Source organism: Tenrec ecaudatus, chromosome 17 (assembly GCF_050624435.1).
Source record: "Tenrec ecaudatus isolate mTenEca1 chromosome 17, mTenEca1.hap1, whole genome shotgun sequence".
Taxonomy (NCBI): domain Eukaryota; kingdom Metazoa; phylum Chordata; class Mammalia; order Afrosoricida; family Tenrecidae; genus Tenrec; species Tenrec ecaudatus.
In genome coordinates this window covers 47,092,711-47,108,822 of record NC_134546.1, presented here as the reverse complement: position 1 = coordinate 47,108,822, position 16,112 = coordinate 47,092,711, and the positions used below count along the sequence as shown (strand labels likewise).

Sequence of the window (16,112 nt, the reverse complement as noted above, 5' to 3'; positions counted from 1 at the left end):
GGAAACTTAAGATAAACTTCAAGTACAGTGTTTTCCTTGTGTTTCCATACTTTTTAGACATTTTATACTCAATGTATTATGTTTTTTTGAAATTTAACAGTTGGACCCATTAATTTTAAGGAACTTTTCCAAAGGTACTTGGAGGTTGATCATGTGCACTGAGCATGTATTTAAAAACATTTATGAGTAAATGACTTGGTGGCCATATCTGACTTCCCTTGACCACACAAAGGAGAATAATCTAAATCCAAGTCCACATCAGCTCAAGGCTGACTGCTAGGCATGCCTCCCTTTTCCATCCTGTTCTGACACCAGCCATTCCTGCCACGACACTCTACTTCTCTGCTGGGCTCAGCAACCAATTGCAGTGGCACACGGAACTCAACAGACAATATTCATGATTATGGGGGTCTACCAGGGAAGCCAATAGGTCACTATTAGCCAGAGTCGGAGATCATTGAGGCTACAGTTGTTGGTCCACAGCAGCCCTCCCTCCCTGCCAGCAGCCACGTTTCTCTGGTCCTTGGCCACTCTCAGTCACCAAGGGGCCTTGAAATAACTTTGGCATTGCCAAAATTAAAATTTTCTTGAGAGCAAAGGGAAGGCCTCGGAGCAATATTGAAATTTAAATAAGAAAGCTGCTTGCTTTGTAGTTATTGCCAAGTGGAAAATGGCTAATGTAACTAGGGGGAGCCCTTAATCTCATAGGATGCATTTGGAGGCCACCAACAGCACATACTCTATTTTGTGGCAAAATTGTGTCGCCTGTACTCAACACTGGAGCCTCTACAGTTGGGCCCTTGATGGTTTCAAATAGCTTTAGGGAAGAATCCCACCAGTGCCTGAATTGTACAGGTGCATACGCAGGCCTGGGAAACAGCCAGGGCTTCAAAAAACTGTGCATCACATTTGTAGTAGGGCAGTGTCTTGACGGATGTTGGTGTGCTTCTTCCATGTGGACTTCGTTGACATCTCACTTAGATGGCTGCTTGTTTGTAGACAAGCCTTTCAGATCCCGGATGCGATTTTATCTGATAGCGGGGCACCATTTAGCTTCTTCACCACATTTTGCTATAGCACCCATAACTTCTTTCCCTTCCTTATGAACTAATTGTTTTTAATTTGGAGCTTTCATCTAAATTTGTTGTCTTCTTTCTTCGGCTCTATGTCTAGTGAAATATTTCTTTTTCGTGTATAAGATGATTTTAATGAATCTGATGCCAATTTCTTTCTTAAAAAATACTTTATTTAGGGGCTCTTTCATCTCTTATCACAATTCATCCATCCATCCAGTGTGTCAAGCACATTTGCACATATGCCACCATCGTTTTCAAAGAATTATCTTCCCACTAGAGTCCCTGATATCAGCTTCCCATTTCTTTTCCTCCTTCCCCTAAGAAAATCTTGATAAGTTATAGATTATTATTTCCATATCTTACATCATATTCCATCGCCCTTCACTCAGTTTTCCATTATTCGTCCCCCTGGGAGGGGGTTCTAGATTGATCCTTGTGATCAATTCCCCCTTTCTCCCCTGACCTTCCCTAATCCTCCTGGTATGTCTACTTTCGTTGTTGGCCCTGAGGGGTTTATCTGTCCTGGATTCCCTGTGTTGGGGGCTCTTATCTGTAGCAGTGTGCATGCTCTGGTCTAATCTGATTTCTAAGGTAGAATGGAGGTTGTGAAAAGGGTGGGGGAAGGAAGCAACAAAGAACTAGAGGAAAGTGGTGTGTTTCATTGGTGCTATTACTGCACCCTGACTGGCTCATTCTTCCCTGTGATCTGATGCCAATTTCAAAGGAAGAATTTTTATATTCCTACATATTTTTATTCACAGTTGCTACCTAGCCAGTAAACATGTTTACTAAATTTTGTTATAGTTAAAATTTCATAAACAGTTAAAGTATGATTGCATACCTACTGTAATTCTAGTTTTAAAGGATTGCATAATATTTCATATTGATCTGTTCCTCGATTGTTGAGCATTTAGGCCATTTCTTCTGAAAAATTGGTTATAGACAATGCTATGCTTAATCTATTATAGGATTTAAGTTCTTTAGAGTTGTGTATCTGGGAATAATTCTCAAGAATTAGATTACTGAATCAAAGGAGTCTGAGCATTTAAAATATTTTTAAATTAAATTTAACTTTGATTTGTTTTACAAATACTTATATAGTGTTAGGCCTCTGTACCAGAAAGGTTAAGTAACTTGTTCAGAGTCACACAGCTAGTAAGTGGCTAAGCAGTTTGACTCATAATCTGTACTTTTAATAACTTTTATGTGATACTTCTTTTGATTTATTTTGCCAATTTCCTCTCTCGGAAAGGCTATACAATATCAATTTTCCATCACTTTCACCACAAGTGTACCAATATTAGATGATATAATCTTTAAAATTTTACAGACAGTAATTTACTAGCTAAAAATGATAAACTTATCTTCTATAAAAATTCTTGAGAAAGAGAAACTTAAATAAATTTTGTTCAGTTAAAAAGAACTTTTTCATATCACCATTATTTTTTACCCCTGGAAATCTAAAATTAAGAAGGGAATTGACTGAAGGCATTGTTATAAGAAAGTAGTTTCATGGAGAGTCCTTCAATGAATCGTTTGTTTTAAGGATTGATCATATTGCTTAATAACTGTTTGGCAAGTAAGTCATGCACTCCAAACTCACTGCTATTGAGTTGATCCTGAATTAGAATGACCCATTAGGATCGGGTAGACCTTCCCTTGAGGGCTTTTGAGGCTATAAATCTCTAAGGGAGCAGAAAGCCTCATCTTTTTTCTTCAGAGTGGCTGGTGGATTTGAACCACTGAACTTTTTGTTAGCATCCAATGTATAACCACCAGGGCTCCTTTGCTTTATGCTGCAGATATTTTATTGTACAGCCCCCAACACCTACATCCCTATGTGTGAAGAGCTTTATATTTGTCACAGGAGCCCCGATGGTACTAGAGGGTAGCCACTGGACTGCTAACCGCAAAGCTAGCAGTTCAAACCCACCAGCCAGACTGTTGGGAAATATGAGCCTGCCTGCTCCCTTGAAGATTAACAGTCTCAGAAACCCTGAATAGGGTCATTATGAGTTGAAATAGATTGGTATAATTTGTTTATAATTTTTTAAAATGCATATTTATTTAAAATGAATTTTCTAAATTATAACGAATGAATGCCTGCTCCAGTTGAAAATTGGGAACCATGCAGAAAAGTCTAAAGTGAAAAACAAAAGCCCCCTCCTCCTTGCCCTTTAATCTCAATCTCAGCTACAGCTTTCCCATCTACCATTTTTAATATCCATTGATAACCACTGTTAATGGTTTGTAAGAATTATTTTTAAAGGAAAAGTCTAACACATTGCTTACTTAAAAATATATATATGTGTGTGTGTACATATGCGTTTTCATGCTACAAATGCGAATTCCTGGGGGTTGTGAATATTCTTTTGACATCTGGATTCCAGCTAAATGAATTGCTTTTGGTCTACATCGTGACCTATGAAAAGAATTCAGAATTTCGCTACTTTTTGAATAAAATTTGTCCATTGGAGCTGTGAAGCCATATATCTGAACTTATAAATTATGTAATCAGAGCACATACAAAGTATACACAATGTTTGCTATATCTACTGTGTGCTGGATTTGACCCATTGAAACTCCTATTCAGTTCTTGGTAAGAAACCAACGCAGTAGACCTTAGCCTTTTTTTGTGTGAATGTGCTACCAATAATTATCCCCATGTCTTGAGCTCCCTGGGTTGGAAGAAGGGAATGTGCATGTTCACTGTGATGGCTGGTGAGTGTGAAGGAGTTGGGGTGTTGCTGCCAATGGCGAGCTTGACCGTCAGGAAGTGATCTTGGGAAACTGGTAAGTGGTGACTGAGAGAGGTGACCTGTTCTGTTTTTCTACTCTGGCATCCCTCATGTTCTCATAAAAAGCCTGCAACTGAAGAAGGAATGTTGGAACTTTGGATTGAAAAAGCCGCTTTGGAGATAACTATTACTATTACTCTTAGCACACTTGATTGAATACTCCTTCCCTGCAGCATCTTATCTAGTTGAGATTTGTCTCCTTTAATAAATACTGATTCCTGATGCAGCTCAGGACATGGCTTGTTTACTTCAGGTAGTTCCTTGGGAGAGCACTCACCTAAGAGTGATTATGTGGATGCCAAGTCAGGAGTATTCTGGAGCACAAAGAGGAAGGCCATGCCTATCAACCGCTGCAAAAGTTGTGAGTGTCCCGGTGGGACGGAAAAGGTCATCTTAGCTTTGAGCGCGCTCTCAGCCTAGTAATTCAAGTCAAAAGAGAACACAAACGTCTCTAGGCAAGTAGAGAAACAGAGATCTTCAGAAAACATGACAGATGGATATGTTGTGAAACTTCTACCATAAAACACCTAGCAGGCTTCTTTTTTGGTGCTTCAAAACCAACTGTTCACTAAACTAAAGCTTCGCCATGTAGCTAAGAAATGCAAAACTGTTCACTAAAATAAAGCTCAGACATGGAGCTTAGAAAGGCAAAACTGGGGGTTTGCATTTCATGCAAATGTTCTTTCATACCTTGTCAGAGCATTTCCTTTCTAAAGAGGGCCTCTTGGGGTTCAGGCACACGAGAGGCCAGGGAGAGCTGGTAGAGTCTCTGTCTTAGTGAGCAGCAGGTTGCTAACTGGCAGCATCTCACCTTTTTATTGTGTCTGCTATTATATGGAATTCAGGAGTTTTCACCAAGCAGAGTTTATGCTATTTCTTTCTGAAATAGAATAAATAGCTGGGTATCTCAGATATGTGAATTACAAGGAAAAATGTCTTTCTGGTTCATAGTTTGTGGACTACTGAAGTAAAAGCAAAGTTGAGACCCAAGTGTTGCGATCCTGCTTTAGTTACTCGTTGTTGAAGTTTCCTCCATAGCTTTTCAATTCATTTTTCACAAAAGGCCATTCTATATTTGCTACATGACTGTATGAAATAGAAAGATTATTGAAAGTGTACCGAGAAGTCTCTGATTTTTTATTTTATTTTTTGGTTATTTTTTAAAGCTCATTTTTCCTAAAAACCTCCTCTCTCTGCAGGATTGAGACATAAGCACTCAGCTAATAGTGAATGCTAGATCATTCGTTACTAGAATAGCTGCTTAGGTTGTCCTTTGTTATTGAGGGAATGTTGTGGTGGTGTTTGGACTCCAGAGGGCTTGAAGTAGCTGTCCCTCACCACTTGAGCCGCGCCCTGGCTGCCATGGCAAATCCAGCCCACACACTCGCACTGTGTGGACAGCCCTGACCACCTGTTCTTTTATTTCTCGCGCCAATTTGGATGCCTCCTGTCCTCCAGGTATCCGCTTTCTTCCCAGCCATACTCAATTTATTTCTCTACTAAGTATCACTAGGGATGTCACTCTATGAGGTATTTAGTTTATTGTGCCAACCTGGCCGATAAACACATGTGGGGTTAATTGAAGGGCGGAGGGATAAATGACTTGGTGAGCCTCGCCTTTGTAGTTCTTGGGTCTCTTGCTTTGTGATGGTCAGACCAGGGTGCAGCTGCCTTAGCAAATTCCCTGCTTCAGCTGGCAAGGCTCACTTCCTGCAAGACATCCCTGAGGAGAAGCCACATGGACCTACCCCGATGCAGCCCTGGGTGCTGGAACACCCTTGTGGAGACCCCTGCCAGTGCTGAGATGCTTACACGTTCACTGAATCGGCTTTCCTTCTGCAGTCAGCATCATTGAGTGTGTTCTGTGAGACGGAGGAGGACTTTGTGGATTGGTGTTGGACATATGGGTTAATGGGTTAATGTTGGACTTGTGGGGTTGGGCAGCACTGGGCTAGGATGCTTTCTTGATGTGCACTTAATCTTTATATAAGACTCTCTCTTATACAAGTGTTTCTGTGGATTTGTTTCTCTGAAGTACTCAGACTAACACACTCCACTACTTTCAACTTTCATACTGCATTCTGGATTCTAATTTATCTACTTCTTTAGCCAAAACCTAGCATAGTGCCTGGCACTTAATGAATACTATGTTAGTTCTTTACCACCATTAGGCCATGCAATCAAATGGAGTAAGTCCTATTATTATTAGTAATTATTTTATAGAGGAGGAAGTTGAGATTTAACAGACTTGTCCAAAAGCTAGTGCTGAAATATGAACACAAGCTGTCCTGTAGCGGACTCAAGCTTGGGCTTCTAAACATTCTGACGCTGTTTGAATTTCCAGGGGGAAAGGCTACTCTCTAATTGTTTAATTTTTAGGTACTTGAACCTCGTGTATAACTAGTGCAACCCGAGTCAAAGTACTTGGCTCTCTCCTCCAGCTGTTCTTAGGGTGACCTTGAGCTGGTTCTGACCCAGCCACTCAGTACAACAAAACAAAATCCTGCCAGGTCGGTGCCCTCCTTGTAGTCCTTAGGTTTGCACCTACTGTTGCAGCCACTGTGCCAATCCAGCCCACGGAGGGTCTTCCTCTGTATCACTGACCCTTCCCATTATCAAACACGCTGTTCATCTCCAGGGATTGCTCTTTCCTGGTAGCCCAGTGAGTTGGGCAGCTAAGCACAGGACTAGCATCAGAACCAACCAACTGCTCCCCAGGGGAAAGGTGCAGCTTTCTAAAGATTTACAGTCGTGGAACCCCCACAAAACCCCCAACAATTTGGATCTCCCTTATGGGGTCGGGATGAGTCGGGATCGACTGTATTGCTATGGTAACGTCTCTCTCTTTTAAACATGTCCAAAGCACATCAGAGAAAGAGCAAATGTATACAGGAAGAGAACATTTTGAAATATTACATATCCTTCCCTTCTCTGGAAGGAGACAGATTTGTATTTTAATGTATCCTTTTTAAAAATCGTTTTATTAGGTGCTCATACAACTCTTATCACAATCCATACATACATCAATTGTGTAAAGCACATTCATTGCCCTCATCATTCTCAAAACATTTGCTCTCCACTTAAGCCCCTGGCATCAGCTCCTCATTTTTCCCCTCCCTCTCTGCTCCCCGCTTCCTCATGAACCCTTGATAATTGATAAATGATGATTTTGTCATATATTGCCCTGTCTGACATCTCCCTTCACCCACTTTTCTGTTGTCCATCCCCCAGGGAGGAGGTCACATGTAGATCCTTGTAATCGGTTCCCCCTTTCCAATCCACCTTCCCTCTACCCTCCCAGTATTGCCACTCACACCACTGGTCCTGAAGGGATCATCTAGCTAGATTCCCTGTGTTTCCAGTTTCTATCTGTATCAGTGTACATCCTCTGGTCTATCCAGACTTGCAAGGTAGAATTGGGATCATGATTGTTTGTGGGGCAGGAAGCATTTAGGAACTAGAGGAAAGTTGTATTTTTCATCATTGCTACATCGCACCCTGACTCGCTCATCTCCTCCTGGAGACCCTTCTGTAAGGGGATGTCCAGTGGCCTACAAATGGGCTTTGGGTCTCCACTCCATAAGCACCCCCCTCTTTCACTATGGTAAGGGTTTCTGTTCTGATGATGCCTGATAACTGATCCCTTCGGCACCTCATTATCACACAGGCTGGTGCGCTTCTTCCATGTGGGCTTTGTTGCTTCTGAGCTAGATGACCGCTTGTTTACCTTCAAGCCTTTAAGACCCCAGATGCTATCTCTTTTGATAGCCGGGCACCATCAGCTTTCTTCACCACACTTGCTTATTCACCCGCTTTGTCTTCAGTGGTGTGTCAGCAAGGTGAGCATCATAGAATGCCAATTTAATAGAAGAAAGTATTCTTGCATTGAGGGAGTACTTCAGTGGAGGTCTAATGTCCTTCTGTTATCTTAATACTAAACCTATAAATATATGCACATAGATCTATTTCCCCATCCTCATATATAAATATATTTGCATATGTACATGCCTTTATTTAGACCTCTATAAATACCCTTTGCCTCCTAGCTCTTTCCTCTATTTCCCTTGACTTTCCTCCTGTCCCACTATCATGTTCAGTCCCCACCAGGGTTTCAGCAATTCCTCTTGGTTACATCACCCTTGATCACACCCTGCCAGGCCTCCCACGCCCTCCTCATTACTGATTTGGATCACTTGTTGTTCCCTTGTCCCTGGGTCTGTTAACACCACTACCTTTTCCCCCACCTCCCCCTCTCCCAAGTCCTCCAGAACTGTCGGTCCCGTTGTTATCTCCTCCAGATTGTTCATCCAGCCTATCTTATTTAGACAGACCTCAGGAGCTTTATTCTTTTGGATAGTTTTACAAAATACCTTTGTGCCCCTAGTTCTAATACATACCCCCCAAGTCTGAGAGCCCAGTTGAGGGCTTCTGTGGTACTAAGTCGGTGAGTGTGCTGAGTGTATCAGATGTGGTGTGGTAAAAGAGACTCAAGAACCAGTAACCTTCCTTTTTTTTTTTTTAGCAAACTATAAAACTCTCCTCGTTTCTGAGTGGAGAACGCCACTTGTAAATGGTTTAGTCTGAAGGAATAACTTTAGTCACTTGATATTCATTAGGAAAAATACAATGGGAAATTTTACTTTAACGATGAAATTTCTTTAACATGGTAAACATTTTGTTCACTGATCTTTTATTGAATGGATAAAGCCGGCTTCTAAGCTGAACATGATAAATGTTTTGCTTTCTTTGATCAAATTTGCATTCAAAGAGCTGTTCTAAGAAAAAAGCGTCCTATAAAAATTCCAATATGTTGTGAAAGTGGATTTTGTTTTATCTTATTTATATCACCTATCAGTCTGTTGCTTAATCTTTGTCATGTAAATTATAAATGTCTTTCCTAGGTATTGCTTGTCTTAAACAGTCTTAAAAATCTATTTGGCTGAATAATTACCTGTCACAATATAATCTACAAAGTTAAAATATTTTTTCAACGTTCAGTGCAAGAGTGTGTTTCCTCCCCTTGGAATACAATGGCAGGATAATAGAACGCAAATGGCACCTTTGCGTTCAGTTGATTAACTGTCACTCGTTGATGATTGCTCAACTGCTCTGTACAATGTAATGGTCGATGAAGTACACAATAACAGTACATTTTTAGTGGCATTATCAGTATTGGTAAAATAAACTTGCCATTATGTTAGCAAAAGCTGAGCAATATTTGCTTTTTGTATGCGTTCAGATAACTGCATAAAAATCACTTTGTGTTTGGTCACAGCCAGACATAAAACACATTAAGGCAGAAAAATGAGACCATTAAAAAGAAATAAAGATACAGGACCAACTAACCTTTGGTTTTAAACTCCTAAAAATTCCAGAAGATGGTTTGGTTTGCCTTTGAATGCATCTTATCATTTTATTATTCCCAGTATTTTTTGACAGGTGCTGATTTCACTGAGCGTCTCCTAAAAAGTAAAATGTTTTCTCAGGTTATTTGTGATGCACGTCAAGGCTTTCCATGTGTACACTTACATATTGGAGAATTAAGAATTTAGGAAATAATGTGGGTGCTCTCTAATCAAATAATTTCAAAGTTCAGGATTGGGTCTATGAATGGTCCTTGTAGATAAATTGTATGTCCCTGGTACTTGTGCAGAAACGAACTGGCTCTGTCCACTTAGTTTAGGAATATTTGGATGGTTGAGCTTTATATTTTCAGGACTCTTAGGTATTGTGTCTGTAAGGATGATGACCGATGTAGATTCTCAAGTTGGTCGGTTAGGAGGAAATCATTGCAAATCCAATGGTGACACCGGCACTATCGCTGGGTTTCTCTTGCCACTCTTTTTTATGGAGTAGCCAGGACAGCTCTTGCCATCCACGAGCACAAATATTCCTCTTATAATTGTTTGGACAAATACACACAGGTTCAATTCAGTTCTAGTAGGAACCTGTAGATTCATGCCCACTCAACTTACCTCTAGTTCGACAAATACTTTCTGTGCCCTACTAATTTTTGTCTTCTTCCATACTTAAAGTGTTGTGAGAGTAGTTTTGTAGTGTCTGTTGCTAGGACAGAATATTGGTACATTTTGTGTCAAATGGAATGTGTTAAACTGCAGCGGTTCTCAACCTGTGGGTCATGCCCCTTTGGGACTTGAACGACCCTTTTTACAGGGGTCGCCCAATTCATAACAGTAGCGAAATTACAGTTATGAAGTAACAACAAAAATAATTTTATGGTTGGGGGAGGTCACCATAACATGAGGAACTGTTAAATCGTCGTGGCATTAGGAAGGTTGAAAACCACTGTGTTAAAGTCTTGCTACTATAGGATTGACTCAGTCAGTGATGACATCCTGACCTTTACTTTGGAGTCTACTAATTGGAAAAGGCTTCCACCAACTACTGAAAAGATGCTATCTGTTCATGCCTCAAATTCTTCTTGGACTTTACAGCAACATATTGGTAGGATAGTAGAAAATGTTAACACCTAATGCTTCTTCCTTCTCCAGCAATGGTGAATGTTAAGTGAAAAGAGTCAGTAGAGCACATGAATTAAATAAATTTTAATTGCCAATTTCTTACCTAGGGAGAGCGTGAGAGTATGTTGAAGGAAGCATAGTACCACATGGGTTCCTTGCTGGGCTGCTAGCCACAAGGTCAACCATTTGAAACCACCAGGTGTTCTGTGGGAAAAAGATTATGCGCTTTGTACCTGTAAAGAATTGGAAACTCCTGTAGGATACCTGTGAGTTGAAATCCATTTGATGCCAGTGGATTGGGGGTTTGGGTGAGATGGTTTAAATTTCTTCAACAAAATCATCACACCTGGATTTATAAGTTCAACCTTCAAAGCATACGCAGAAAGTATGGTGCTTACTTACATTTGGGTAAAGATTATATATATATATAGAGGCTTATGTCATGTGAGTCCTCAAAATATAATATATTAATATTTAGCTTGTGTTTACAAAAATTAATTTTTCTCTTTGAACTGTTTATGGAGTTGTGTTTTCTCTGCACTATTTGGCCATCTTTAAAAAGTATTATCATTTAAAAGTTATACCTAACCTTATTGAATGTATGTCAATGTGTACTTCGTATGATATGGCCATGGAGATGAACTGAGAAGTTTGTGAGCTGATGGATGTTTAAAATTCCTGTAAAACAAATTCTCATTCCATCTTCACTTATTAAAAGGCTTTTTAGTTAGTTACAAAAGTAAAGGATACATAACAATGGTAGATTTTGCATAAGGATATAATCATAAATTAAAAATAAAATATGCAAAGTATTACCATTTACTTATTCAAATTTATTTTACTGTGACTATATTTTGTTAACAAGATTATGTCTTAAGTTAGAAAAAGGGTTTCTTTACTGCTTGTTTTACATGAAATGTAACTCTTCATACACCATTTGAATATGTTTTGAACAAGTGAACTTATGCATCTATAGAAATGTATCTTCCAATCTCTTAGAAAATTGCATTTAACATAATTTTCTCAATCAAAAACGACTTCAGGAGAATATACTCTTGAACTGGGGTGTATTCAAGCTCTTAGGGGGATTTCTGTTGAAGAAAACAGTAGTGGTTGTCACCCCGGAGACTTCTTAGCATTGCATTTCTTTAATGGTAATGTTGGAAAGCTCACCAGTGGGTAATTCAGCACCTTGGGAATTGCATCTGCTTTTACTAATAATGTATCTGCAACAGTTGAGAACATACATCTACTCAGAACAGATAGAATTGTGGAACAAGGAGTCAAAAGAGGGAGCATATGCCAAATGTGAAAATTATTGCAGCGTATCAATTACTAAAGAAATGTGTGAATTTGCTCTGAAGATCTTAACATATGGCAGGTTTGTCCAGATGAAGGTAAAAGTGGTTCACAAGTACATCACACTCCAATAGACTAAATCCATCAAGGATTTCTTGTGTAATTAGGCACTTGTGTAGGCTAATCATCATCATCTCATAAGAGGATTTTATTTGGGTTGAAGATTTGAGAAAGACTTGCTCAAAGGATTAATCTGGTTCATGCTTTTCTGGTCAATTTCTTTATCTGAGATCTCTTATTCTGGGTCCAGACCATTATATGAAACTACCTTTAGGACATCTCCAGTTGGTATCCTATTTTCTGACATAGTCAAAGTCGAACTTGTCTTTGTTGTTGTTTTTCCTCCTCACGAATCCCATGATTGTTATTGCCTCTTTCTGGCTCAGGAGGTGAGGTGGTTTGGGAGTGCCATTCACCAGGAGTGTGACATATCTTTACAGATGTTTGTTATTGGTTTTATCCACAGCAGTGCTTTCAATGGACTGATGTTGCCTCTCAGGGAACATTTGACAATATCTGCAAACATCTTGGACTGTCCCAAGTAAGGGAAAGCTATGATTGACACCTAGTAGGTAGAGACCAGGAATGCTGCTAAACATTGTACAATGAAAAGGACAGTCCCCACAATAAAGACTCGTCTGGTCTCAAATTTCAAGAGTACAACAGTTGAACAACTGTGATCTACAATGACTCTTGTTCTCTAGTCTTAAAACTACCTTCATAGACTAATTGGGAAAAGATGGTTAACCCTTGGCAAACTACACAGGAAAAGCTTATGTTCTTCCTCCTAGTTCTATTGGTCCCTTGGTATCTTAATTTTTCTGAAGATTTGTCATTTCTATGCTATTAAAATTGTAGTAAGACTGGGATGAAGGGGGTTCTACCCATCTCTGAAGTTACCTGAGATTCAAATAGGTTTGTGGTTTCTTTCTTTTTATAGTTCAGGTTTCTCTTGGGATACCCAGCTCCTGGGATCATGATAGTAGTGGGCAGGAAGCATTTAAGGACTAGAGAAAATTCATATGTTTCATCATTGCTACCCTGAACCCTGACTGGCTCATCTCCTCCCAACAACCCTTCAGTAAGGGGGTGTCCAGTTTCCGAGTCTCCACCCTGCACTCATCCACATTTACAATGACATGATTTTTTGTACTTTTATGCTTCATACCTGATCCCTTCGACAATTCGTGGTCACACAGGCTGGTGTGCTTCTTCCATATGGGCTTTTTTTGCTTCTGAGCTAGATGGCCACTTGTTTATCTTCAAGCCTTTAAGACCCCAGATGTTATATCTTTTGATAGCTGGGCACCATCAGCTTTCTTCACCACATTTGCTTATGCACGTTTGTCTTCAGCAATCATGTTGGGAAGGTGTGCATACTGGAATGCCAATTTAATAGAACAACGTGTTCTTGCATTGAGTAAGTGCTTGAGTGGAGGCCAAATTTCCATCTGCTGCCTTGGTACTAAACCTATAAGTATATGTACGTAGACCTGTTTCCTCACACTCTTATATAAATATACTTACATATGGACATTCCAGACCTCTATAAATACTTTTTGTTGCCTAGTTCTTTCCTCTACTTCCTTTTACTTTCCTCCTGTCCCACTATCATGCTCAGCCTTCATTTGGGTATCAGTAATTTCTCTCAGTTGCATGTCCTTGCGGAATCCCTACCAGGCCTCTCACACCCTCCTTGCCACTGATTTTTGGAACACTTGTTGCTCCTGAGGACAGCCTTTTTTAATCAACAACTTATCTTGGCATTAGGAATTACCTTGTCAATAGAGTCTTTCAACATTTTTAAAAGATGTGTCTTGTAGCTGTAACCATGAGGAAAGGTGCTAAACAATTTTAAGCTTTCTGTTTCCTGAGTATGCCAGATGCTAAAACTGAGTTTTCTAAAGAAGCTAAGCCAGAGACACTCATATATATATATATGTATATATATATATATATGAAAGAATTTTATATCAAGAAGTAATTTTATACTAAAAATCTATCCCAACCTAACTCAAGTTCATGGATCTAATGCTAAGTGGAGCCTTCTTCAGACTCACATAACTTCAGGTCATTGACCAGAAAGGTGGAGTGCAAGCCTTGGAGACAACAGGCTGGTGGTGCAGAATAGTGTGACTCCAACATCAACAGGAGCATGGCAGGGCTCCAGATGTTCCTGGGGTTGGCAGAATCCCAGAGGGCACCCCTGGAGAAAGACACAGAATCCCAACAAATAGGAGTGCAAAGTGCTAGAGAGAGAGACGTTCCTAATATTTTCCTCATAGAAAGATTGCTCTCTATATTTTTCCTAAGCCTCCTTCAAATATGGAGATTTCATGTACAAATTCAAAATTCTTTGAATTTTCTCACTTTACCTCAAAAAAAGGCTACTTGCCATAGCAATTTATAAATAAGACAAGCAGTCCTTGCTGCGTATCTTTTAGTTATTTAGTCAGATTTGTCTTCAGAAAGTGACTTGTACCAGAAAGGGAATATATCTTGGTAAAATTTACTGAATGGTGGCAGATTTGCTGCTTTTAAAAAATCATCTGTGTGATAAATACTGCTTAGGAAAATGAGTTCAGCCACATAGCAGAATTGTTACGTGAGGTCTGATGCATATTTCAACACCATGGACAACAGGACAAAACACTTCTTGTTCCTGTGCCTTCCTCATAACCCTTGCTATATGGGAGTCCATTTTTGCTGCCATTACAATATGTCAGCCCCCCGCCCCGCCCCCCAGTCTGCCATTACGTCGTGCTGTGCTGATCTGTGTGTTGCTATGATGCTTCAAGCTAAGTCACTGGCATTTCAAAGGGAACCGGTTTCAGCCGCCCTTCCTGGGAACAGACAGTGGAGAAGGACTGGGCTTCCTATGTTGGAGGAAGAAGCCCCTGAAAACCTTATGCATAGCTTTGAAGGTTTTTAAAATACTGAAAGCCTAAAAAAAAGCCCAACATTGTTGGAGATACCGATGAAGGATGGGCCCCTCATGTCCAAGAGCAGTTGAAATGTGACTGTAGAGGAGAGGATTTCTTGGAGGGGAGGCGACTGGGTAAGGCCTGTGGTAGTGGAGCCTTCAGGGTCTTCACTTGCTCATAGGGTACAACTCATGGGAAAGAGAAACAGCTGCCAAAATTTCTAGTGACTAGAACTTGGAATGTGTAAAGTATACATTTAGAAAAATTGGAAGTGGTCAAAATGAAATGGAATGCTTAAAAATAGATATCTTAGGTATTAGTGAGTTGAAATGGACTAGTATTGGCCATTTTAAATCAGAAAATCATATGATTTACTATGTCAGGAATTACACAATTAGCAAAAATGGTGTAGCATTGTCAGAAAGGATCTTGCTAACTCAATCATGAAGTACAAGCTGTTTGTGATAGGATTACATCTATCTGCTTTCAAAGAAATCCAACCAATACAACTATTATTCAAATTTATGCACCAACCACAAGAGCTAGTGATGGAAACATCTATGAATTATACCAACAACTTTAGTCAGAAATTGATCAAATGTACAATCAAGGTGCAGAATAGTTATTGCTGATTGGATTGCAAAAGTTGGAAACAAAGAAGGAAAAGTAGTTGGAAATTATGGACTTGGTTGTAGAAATGAAGCTGGAAAAACATGATAGAATAATCTTATTCATAGTAAATACTTTTTTCAATACAATAGGTGCCTAAACACATGGACTTCCCCAGATGGAATACATAGAAATCAAATAGACTAAATCCGTGGGAAGACATGATGAAATGGTCAATATCATCACCAAAAATCAAACCAGGGGCTAGAACAGGCTAGCAATTATTCATATGCAAGTTCAAGATAAAGCTGAATAAAATGAAAGCAAGTGCATAAGAGCCAAAATACAATCTTGAGTCTATTCCCACATGAGTTTTGAAAGCATCTCAAACAGATTCGATATATTCAATTCTAATGACAGAAGGCCTGATGAGACTATCATTCAAGAAAAAATCAAAAGGTTATTAAAAAGACAGGAAAGAAAAAAAACAAAACTGATGTCAGAAGAGATTCTGAGATTGCTCTTAATCATAGAGTAGCTAAAACAAGTGGAAGAAAGAATGAAGTCAAAGAGCTGAATAGAAATTTTCAAAGGGCAGCTCAAGAAGACAAAGCCAAATGTTATAATAAAACTTTCAAGGATCTAGAATTAGACAACAAAAGGGAGGAACATGTTCAGCATATCTGAAATGGAAAGAACTCAAGAAAAAAATTCAAGCCTTGAGTTAGCAATCTTGAAGGATTCTGAAGGCAAAATATTTAATGATGCAGGGAGCATCAGAAGATGAGGAGAATATGCAGAGTCACTGAACCAAAGAGTTGGTTGATATTGCCCCACTTCAGGAGGTAACATAGGAGCAAGCAC

At 39.5% G+C, this 16,112-nt stretch overlaps 1 pseudogene; it reads left to right on the top strand.

The window, feature by feature from the left end:
- LOC142430431 (ankyrin repeat and SOCS box protein 3-like) overlaps positions 1–16,112 on the top strand; it is a 53,465-nt pseudogene that overhangs the window by 17,139 nt on the left and 20,214 nt on the right.